Here is a 10,207-nt window from a genome sequence, read left to right on the forward strand (position 1 = left end):
ATTTGATCCCCAGTCTCTGTTGTTCACTGATCTCATCTGGGGTGTAACAATTAAATGGGGTGTAATAATTGGCCTCAGTCCCTTTCGCCTAGGGAATGGGACAAATTGGATTTGGTTCTGAACTTGATAATGATCAGATGACCCTCTCTGAATATTGTGTGTCTCGGGATGAGGAGATGATTTGATTCATGTACACACTACTGCAACTGTCTGCCAGTGGTGGAAGGAGTTAATGTTTCAGGTGGTGGATGGGGTGCCAAACAAACAGGTTGCTTTGTCCTGGATGGTGTCGAGCTTCTTGAGTGTTGTTGGAGCTGCACCCATCCAGGCAAATGGACAGTTTTCCATCACACTCCCGACTTGTGCTTTGTAGATGGTAGACAGGCTATGGGGAGTCAGGTGGGTTACTAGCTGCAGAATTCCCAGCCTCTGACCTGTTCTTGTAACCACATATTTATATGGCTGGCCTAGTTAGGTTTCAGGTTAATGGTAACCCCCAGAATGTTGATGGTGGGGGAATTCAGCGGTGCTAATGCAGCAGAACGTCAAGGGAAGATGGTTAGATTCTCCATTGATGGAGTTAGTCATTGTCTGGCACATGCATGGCGTGAATGTTGTGGGATGATTAAAGTATTCCACAACTGGACATGACCTCATAATGCAATTTTCTTGTTCCATTGAATTAGATTTTATGATTGCATTGGACTTGAGATTCTGGAGCTTCAAGTGTGAATCCCTTTCATCTTACGGTACTTTGGATTCCTTTGTGGTTTGATATTCAGTCCTGTTAGCTTATAGATCGAGATGCTTCTTAGTTTTCCCAGTACATTCACTTTATTTTATATATAAAATGTGAGAAAGGTGTCTCGGAGTCCCTCTCAGCCTTCAGCTAGTCTTACCATAACAGGGCTTAATTTTAAACACACCGTGTTTTTTAGTTGCCCCTTAGTGAATCCTTGTTCACCGCTTTTCAATTATCAGGCAAAGAAACCAGCACAAACAGGTTTTCTTAGGTTTAAAGAAGAAACATTGACATTTATTAAACTTGAACTTAAACTCTAATTTGGTTGATGCCTACGGATACATGATGCGCCCACGCTAGCATGCAAATGTGATACACACTTGCAAATAGAGACAGAAAAGAGCAGAAGAAATAGAGTGGAAAAGTTTGAGGCAATATCTGAAGAGTTTTTATTACAGTTCTTCGAGCTCACTGTAGAGTCCTTGATTGCAGGTAGATCTTGTTTTTCGGTGGGACCCAGTATTTTTCTTAAACCTTGTTCGCTGTGGGAGACTTTTCTCTCTTGGAGTTCATGTGTCTTCAGTGGATTCAGAGTCTTGTGAGAAGAGATGGGAGCAGACAGGAGAGACCTTCTCAGTACAGGCCTGCTACCCGACCCGAACCAGACAACGTGTGTGGGTTTCGGGTTGGGTCGAATTGCTCTTCTGGCTTTCGGGCTCAGGTCGGGTCGGGGTCAGACACACAGAGTACTACTTTTGCTCTGCTGGGAGGAAAAGGGAAGTTGAGTAAGTAAGCGTCAAAATTTGAAAAGCCTGCCTGAGTTGGGAGTCCAGGACGTCAAGGAGGGGAAACGTGCATCCTGACTCCACAGACTCCGAGTCTGTGCAGTGAGCGTCTCTATGATGCCATCACGCTCATGCTGCAGCTTCCTTCCATTCCATCCATCCAAAAGTGGTAGGCACAGTAAGTGCACTGTGGATGTAAAATGAATGCTGTCAACTGTGAGAAAGTGAACATTCTGGTGGTCGGATCGGACTACGGTCGGGTTGGGCGGGGAAAAAAATGGAAGGACTCGGGCGGGGTCGTGCACGGGTCCGATGTGGTTCTGTCGGGTTCAGGTTGTTTTTTTTTTCCAGACTCGAGCAGGCCTTTACTTCTCAGTCCTGGAGCAAACAGTCTTTTTTGAGTTCAAACTCTGCAGCTAGTTCAAAAAACCCCTGGTCCAACCAGTCCTGGCCCCTGTGGATTGCATCATTCCAGCAGGCCCTGAAATGCGCTTCCCCACCCCCTCACTGTCCAGTGATCAACATCCATTGTGGGTTGAATGTGTCAGGGAATGGTCCTTTGTCTACACAAGCACCGTCTGTTAATATGCATATGTTTTTTCCAGCCATGGCTGATCTGTTCAACGAGTCATTTCCTCACTCCAGTAACAGTTAAAATCAATGTTCACACGGCAAAACCAACGTGCCTCATTCTTGGAAGGTGGGGGCCTGCATGACAAAGGGTTCTGCCTTTTAATGATTGCTGATCTATTACTGAAAAATTCTTGTTTTTTTCCCTTCAGTGTTTTTGGCATGTTTTTATTATTTCTGCTGTCTTTCTATCCTCTATTAAGAATACTGTTTTCCCGTTGATTTTATCCAGAGTTTTACTACAATTACTATTCCTGGCTCCCCAGAAACCATGCACTTCCTCTTCCTGCCCTGCATTTACATCAAGAAGTTTGTGACACTTCGTCATCATAAACTGTGAAATTGAGGGGAAAGCACTGAGAATGTACACTGATCACTCTATGTAAGATAATCCCTTTCCCCTCCAACTTGCACCAGACTTTTGACTTTTATCCAATTTTAAAAAGGATCACAACAAACCATTAAAATTATCAAATTATTTTCAAACTTTGATACCCAAAAATAGAGCAAATAGCATCGTAAATGGCAAAGTGCTTTGTCAACTTGCCGACACGGGATCAGAGGTGAGCTGGCAAGCTGGATACAGAACTGGCTTGGTCATAGAAGACAGAGGGTATCAGTGGATGGGTGTTTTTCTGAATGGAGGGATGTGACTAGTGGTGTTTCCGCAGGGATCAGTGCTGGGACCTTTGCTGTTTGTAGTATATATAACTGATTTGGAGGAAAATGTAGCTGGTCTGATTAGTAAGTTTGCGGACGACACAAAGGTTGGTGGAGTTGCGGATAATGATGAGGATTGTTAGAGGATACAGCAGGATATAGATCGGTTGGAGACTTGGGCAGAGAAATGGCAGATTGAGTTTAATCCGGACAAATGTGAGGTCATGCATTTTGGAAGGTCTAATGCAGGTGGGAAGTATACAGTAAATGGCAGAACCCTTAGGAGTATTGACAGCAGAGAGATCTGGGCGTACAGGTCCACAGGTCACTGAAAGTGGCAACGCAGGTGGATAAGGTAGTCAAGAAGGCATACGGCATGCTTGCCTTCATCGGTCGGGGCATAGAGTATAAAAAATTGGCAAGTCATGTTGCAGCTGTACAGAACTTTAGTTGGGCCACACTTAGAATATTGCATGCAATTCTGGTCGCCACACCACCAGAAGGACGTGGAGGCTTTGGAGAGGGTATAGAGGAGGTCTGGAGGGCATTAGCTATGAGGAGAGGTTGGAAAAACTCGGATTGTTTTCATTGGAACGACAGAGGTGGAGGGGGCGACATGATAGAGGTTTACAAAGTTATGAGCGGCATGGACAGAGTGGATGGTCAGAAGCTTTTTCCCAGGGTGGAAGAGTCAGTTACTAGGGGACATAGGTTTAAGGTGAGAGGGGAAAAGTTTAGAGGGGATGTGTGAGGCAAGTTTTTTTTACAGAGGGTGGTGAGTGCCTGGTACTTGCTGCCAGGGGGAGGTGGTGGAAGCAGATACGATAGCGACGTTTAAGAGACATCTTGACAAATACATGAATAGGAAGGGAATAGAGGGATATGGGCTCCAGAAGTGCAGAAGGTGCTAGTTTAGGCAGGCATCAAGATCGGCGCAGGCTTGGAGGGCCGAATGGCCTGTTCCTGTGCTGTACTAATATAAAAGCAAAATACTGCGGATGCTGGAAATCTGAAATAAAAACAAGAAATGCTGGAACCACTCAGCAGGTCTGGCAGCATCTGTGGAAAGAGAAGCAGAGTTAACGTTTCGGGTCAGTAACCCTTCATCGGAACTGGCAAAGGTGAGAAAAAGAATTAGGTTTTAAGCAAGTTGGTGGGGGGGGGGGGGGGGGGGGGGGGGGGGAAGTGGGGGAGCGGTTTGGGGAAAGAGAACAAAAGGAGAGATTAAATAACAAAGCTGTCTTGGGACAAAGGCAAAGAGCGTGTTAATGCTTGTGGTGAAAGACAAAGCATTAATCCAGAGAGAGTGTTAAGAGTAATAAGCAACGTTATCCACATGAAAAACAGGCATATGGTTAAAAAATAAAATAAAATAGAAAAATATTAAAAATAAGTCCAGTCATGCTGTGAAATTGTTGAAGTCAAGGTTGAGTCCGCGAGGCTGAGTGCCTAATCAAAAGATCACGTGCTGCTCCTCGAGCTTGCGTTGATGTTCACTGGAACGCTGCAGCAGGCTAAGGATAGAAATATGGGCATGAGAGCAGGGGTGTGTTGAAATGGCAAGCAACCGGAAGTTCAAGGTCATGCTTTCAGATTGAGTGGAGGTGTTCCGTAAAGCGGTCACCCAATCTGCGTTTGGTCTCCCCAGTGTAGAGGCGACTGCATTATGAGTAGCAAATACAGTATACTAAATTGAAATAAGTACAAGTAAATCACCACTTCACCATGAAGGAGTGTTTGGAGCCTTGGATGGTGAGAAGAAAGGAGGTAAAAGGGCAGGTATTACATCTCCTGCGATTGCAGGGGAAGGTGCCATTGCAAGGGACGAGGTGTTGGGGGTGATGGAGGAGTGGACAAGGATGTCGCGGAGGGAACGATCCAATCAGAATGCTGACAGGGGAGGGGAAGGGAAGATGTGTTTGGTGGTGGTATCACGCTGGAGATGGCAGAAATGGCAGAGGATGATCCTTTGGATGTGGAGGCTGGCTGGGGAAGGGGTGAGGGCAGAAGTGCAGGAAATAGGTGGACACAGTTGAGGGCCCTGTCAACCACAGTGGGGGAGAATCCTCAGTTGAGGAAAAAAGAAGACATGTCTGAAGTGCTGTTGTGGAAGGTTCCATCATCAGTACAGATGTGTCAGAGATGGAGAAACTGGGAGAATGGGAGGGAGTCCTTACAGGAAACAGGGTGTGAGGAAGTGTAGTCAAGGTAGCTGTGGGAGTCAGTGGGCTTATAATGACAGCCTATCCCCAGAGATGGAGATAGAGAAGTCAAGGAAGGGAAGTGTTGGCGATAGACCATGCAAAGGTGAGAGAAGGGGTGGAAATTGGAAGCAAAGTTTAAGTTTTCCAGTTCGGGGAAAGAGCAGGAAGCGAGAAGATAATAGTTGCATGAAAATACTCATTGGCTACAGGACATGGGATGTATTGCCTCAGATCTATATACCTTGATAACTTGAAATAGTCAACATGAAACTTAAAAACATTGCAGTTTAATTTTGACAAATCCATTTCAAGTACTGCTTTAGAACATGCAAAATCTTATTGCTTTCCTTATTAAGCTCAAGGAGAAGTGAATACTCTGTTTCAGAGGGAGATGTCAGTACAACTGTTTAGTTTAGTTTAGAGATACAGCACTGGAACAGGCCCTTTGGCCAACCGAGTCTGTGCCGACCATCAACCACCCATTTATACTAACCCTACACTAATTCCATATTCCTACCACATCCCCACCTGTCCCTATATTTCCCTACCACCTACTTATACTAGGGGCAATTTATAATGGCCAATTAACCTATCAACCTGCAAGTCTTTGGCATGTGGGAGGAAACCGGAGCACCTGGAGGAAACCCACGCTAACCACTGCGCCGCCCTAAAGGTTCTTGGCAGTAGTGGGATTCGAACCCACGCCCCTGAAGAGACTGGAGCCTTAGTCCAGCGCCTTAGACCGCTCGGCCACGCTACCGGTGCTGGTGCTTTTCATTCTCCTTTCTTCCTGTCTTTCTTTTCCTAACTTTCTCCACTCCATCCCCTGAAATACTGGGGTATGCTACCACAAAGGTTAACAGTGTCCTTGTGCCTCATCCAAATGGCCATCCTTCATGTTTTAGCACTGCCAGTCAGTGTTAGCAAAATATTCAGTCATGAGCAGCATCACAGACAAGCCCCAGTTGAGATCAACTAACTCTTTGGAGAGAAGGTATCAGACGTAGGACCTTCCTGAATTACATCTACACAAAGTGATTCATTTAATTACTGACTCATTAAGGCAATTTGAGTTTTGTTTAAGCAGTACTTATCATCTGCCAGTATCGCACCATGTCAGTTTGCTCCACAGATATGTTGATAATTGTGTGAATGCAGACAACTGTCTATAACCGCAACTGATGAAAAGCTGCCATAACTCATAACTGGATTAATTGGCCTAAACACTAATGTAAAAGAGCAACTGTGACATAATGAGGATCTGTTTTATGTTGGAACTGAGTGACGCCTTTATTGAAAAATATTGAGGACAATGAGGAATAGCAATAGGGACAGTTGTTTTTTAAAAGCAAAACTATTTAAGTTTTTCAATAACAGGGCAGGATACAGGGAATAAACATAGAACAGGCAATGAAGTCAAATTTGTTATCTTACTGCAAGAACAACTTATATTTATATAGTGTCTTTAACGTTGTAAAATGTCCCAAGGTGCTTCACAGGAGCACAGACAACATTTAACTGAATACAATCAGTAGAGTAGACCATCATTTATATAATAAAAGCAAAATACTGTGGGTGCTGGAAATCTGAAATAAAAACAGAAAGTGCTGGAAATACTCGTTAGGTCTGGCAGCATCTGTGGAGAGAGAAACAGAGTTAACGTTTCAGGTCTGTGACCTTTCATCATCTGTCTGATGAACGGTCACAGACCTGAAACGCTAACTCTGTTTCTGTCTCCACAGGCCACCCATTTATGTTGTCCCTCACTTTCAGCAGACATGATTTATGATTATTTGCAGTGTTTAAGAGGTGTGGGAAATAATTAAGAAACGTAGGAGTGAATTTATAACTGAAGAATTAAGAACTTGCATTCTATAGAATCCCTCATGCTGAAGATATCTCTAAAAGCATTTTATATTATAAGATAGTAAACTCAGATACATTTCTGGAAATTAATTATTCAAATCAAAATAGATTGGAATTTTGAAGCAAAAAGCATGGCGGCCAGTGATAAATAGAAAAAAAGACAGACTTGCATTTATCTCCGACATTTCATGACCCTCAGGATGCCCCAAAGTGCTTTACAACCAATGAAGTTCTTTTGAAGTGGTCACTGTTGTAATGTAGGAAACACGGCAGCCAATTTTCTCACAGCAAGCTCCCATATATAGCTGTGATAATAAACAAATAAACTGTTTAGAGATGTTGATTGAGGGATAAATATTGTTCAGGACACCAAGGATAACTGTCACATTCTTCTTCGAAATCGTGTGGGATCTTTTATGCCAACCTGGGAGACTAGACAGGACCTCAGTTTAATGGCTCATCTGAAAAATGCCATCTCGGTCAGTACTACACTGGAGTGTGTCTTGAAATCACAACCTTCTGATTCAGAAAGGAGATTACTACCCACTGAGCCATACTTTAAAAATCCTGACATTTAAAGTTAAGAGATTCTAGTCTTTTGTCCAGTTGAAGTGTACTGATGCTGTGCAATTACTGATGTTCCACTGCAAAGCTTGCCTTGCCTCCTGCTGTGCCCAAGCCAACCTGGATCACCCCTTAACCCCAATCCACCACAAGCCACTCATTCCCAACCCAACCCTCACTACCCCTCCCCTACTCTACTCAACCCAACCTTCACCACCCATCCGCTAGTCTACTCAACCCAACCCTCACCACCCCTCACCTACTTACTCAACCCCTCACCACCCCTCCCCTCCTCTACTCAACCCAACCCTCACCACCCCTCACCTACTTACTCAACCCCTCACCACCCCTCCCCTACGCTACTCTACTCTACTCGACGCAACCCACACCACCCCTCCCCTCCTCTCTTCTCCTCTCCTCTCCTCTACCCAACCCAACCCACACCACACCACCCCTCCCCTCCCCTACTCTACACAACCCTCATCACCCCTCCCCAACTCAACCCAACCCTCCCCTACTCAACGCAACCCACACCACCCCTCCCCTACTCGACTCTACCCAACCCTCACCACCCCTCCCCTACTCTACTCTACTCAACCCAACCCTCACCACCCCTCCCCGACTCTACTCAACCCAACCACCCCTCACCACCCCTCCCCTACGCTACTCTACACTACACAACCCAACCCTCACCACTCCTCCCCGACACAAAGCAACCCTCACCACCCCTCCCCTACTCTAAACCCAACCACCACCCCTCACCTACTCTACTCAACGCAACCCTCACCACCCCTCCCCTATGCTACTCTACACTACTCAACCCAACCCTCACCATTCCTCCCCGACACAAAGCAACCCTCACCACCCCTCCCCTACTCTAAACCCAACCACCACCCCTCACCTACTCAACTCAACCCTCACCACCCCTCCCCTACGCTACTCTACTCAACCAAACGCTCAACATCCCTCCCCTACGCTACTCTACTCAACCCAACCCTCACCAACCCTCCCCTACTCTACTCAACCCAACCCTCACCACCCCTCCCCTACTCTACTCAACCCAACCCTCACCACCCCTCCCCTACTCTACTCAACCCAACCCTCACCATCCCTCCCCTACTCTACTCAACCCTCACCATCCCTCCCCTACTCTACTCAACTCAACCCTCACCACCCCTCCCCTACTCTACTCAACTCAACCCTCACCACCCCTCCCCTACTCTACTCAACCCAACCTCACCACCCCTCCCCTACTCAACCCAACCCTCACCACCCCTCCCCTACTCAACCCAACCCTCACCACCCCTCCCCTACTCAACCCAACCCTCGCCACCCCTCCCCTACTCAACCCAACCCTCGCCACCCCTCCCCTACTCAACCCAACCTAACCCTCGGCACCCCTCCCCTCCCCTCCCCTACTCAACCCAACCCTCGCCACCCCTCACCTACTCTACTCAACCCAACCTCACCACCCCTCCCCTACTCAACTCACCCCTCCCCTACTCAACCCAACCCTCGCCACCCCCTCCCCTACTCAACCCAACCCTCGCCACCCTTCCCCTACTCAACCCAACCCTCGCCACCCTTCCCCTACTCAACCCAACCCTCGCCACCCTTCCCCTACTCAACCCAACCCTCGCCACCCTTCCCCTACTCAACCCAACCCTCGCCACCCTTCCCCCACTCAACCCATCCCTCGCCACCCTTCCCCCACTCAACCAACCCTCGCCACCCTTCCCCCACTCAACCAACCCTCGCCACCCCTCCCCCACCCAACCCAACCCTCACCACCCCTCCCCTACTCTACTCAACACAACCCTCACCACCCCTCCCCTACGCTACTCTACTCAACCCAACCCTCACCACCCATCCCCTACTCTACTCAACCCAACCCTCACCACCCATCCCCTACTCTACTCAACTCAACCCTCACCACCCCTCCCCTACTCAAACCAACCCTCACCACCCCTCCCCTATAAACCCAACCCTCACCACCCCTCCCCTACTCTACTCAACCCAACCTCACCACCCCTCCCCTACTCTACTCAACCCAACCTCACCACCCCTCCCCTACTCTACTCTACTCAACCCAACCTCACCACCCCTCCCCTACTCTACTCAACCCAACCTCACCACCCCTCCCCTACTCAACCCAACCCAACCCTCACCACCCCTCCCCTACTCAACCCAACCCTCGCCACCCTTCCCCCACCCAACCCAACCCTCACCACCCCTCCCCCACCCAACCCAACCCTCGCCACCCACCACCCCTCACCTACTCTACTCCACCCAACCCAATCCTCGCCACCCCTCTCCTACTCTACTCCACCCAACCCAACCCTCGCCACCCCTCACCTACTCTACTCTACCCAACCCTCGCCACCCCTCCCCTCCCCTACTCTACCCAACCCTCGCCACCCCTCCCCTCCCCTACTCTACTCAACCCAACCCTCACCACCCCTCCCATACTCAACCCAACCCTCACCACCCCTCCGCTACTCAACCTAACACTCACCACCCCTCCCCTACTCTGCCCAACCCTCACCACCCCACCCTTACCCAACCCACCCCTACCGTCCTCTACTCTTTACTTAACCGAACCTTCAACACCCCTACTCTACTCAACCCTCACCATCTCTCCTCCAACCCTCACTTCTACTCTCCTCTCCTCTACCCAACCCAACCCAACCCAACTCTCTCGAGATGTTGGCGTATCCGTCGCGCGAGCTCTCGCGATGTTTGGCGACGGCCGGAGC

General features: G+C 48.2%; 1 non-coding gene across 1 annotated transcript; it reads right to left on the bottom strand.

The window, feature by feature from the left end:
- Positions 1–5,699: 5,699 nt before the first annotated feature.
- Positions 5,700–5,781, bottom strand: trnal-aag (transfer RNA leucine (anticodon AAG)). The gene has a single exon. It is a non-coding gene; the product is annotated as a tRNA-Leu (tRNA).
- Between the last annotated feature and the right edge of the window lie 4,426 nt (positions 5,782–10,207).

The sequence above is a fragment of the Heterodontus francisci genome, chromosome 42, assembly GCF_036365525.1.
Source record: "Heterodontus francisci isolate sHetFra1 chromosome 42, sHetFra1.hap1, whole genome shotgun sequence".
Lineage (NCBI taxonomy): Eukaryota > Metazoa > Chordata > Chondrichthyes > Heterodontiformes > Heterodontidae > Heterodontus > Heterodontus francisci.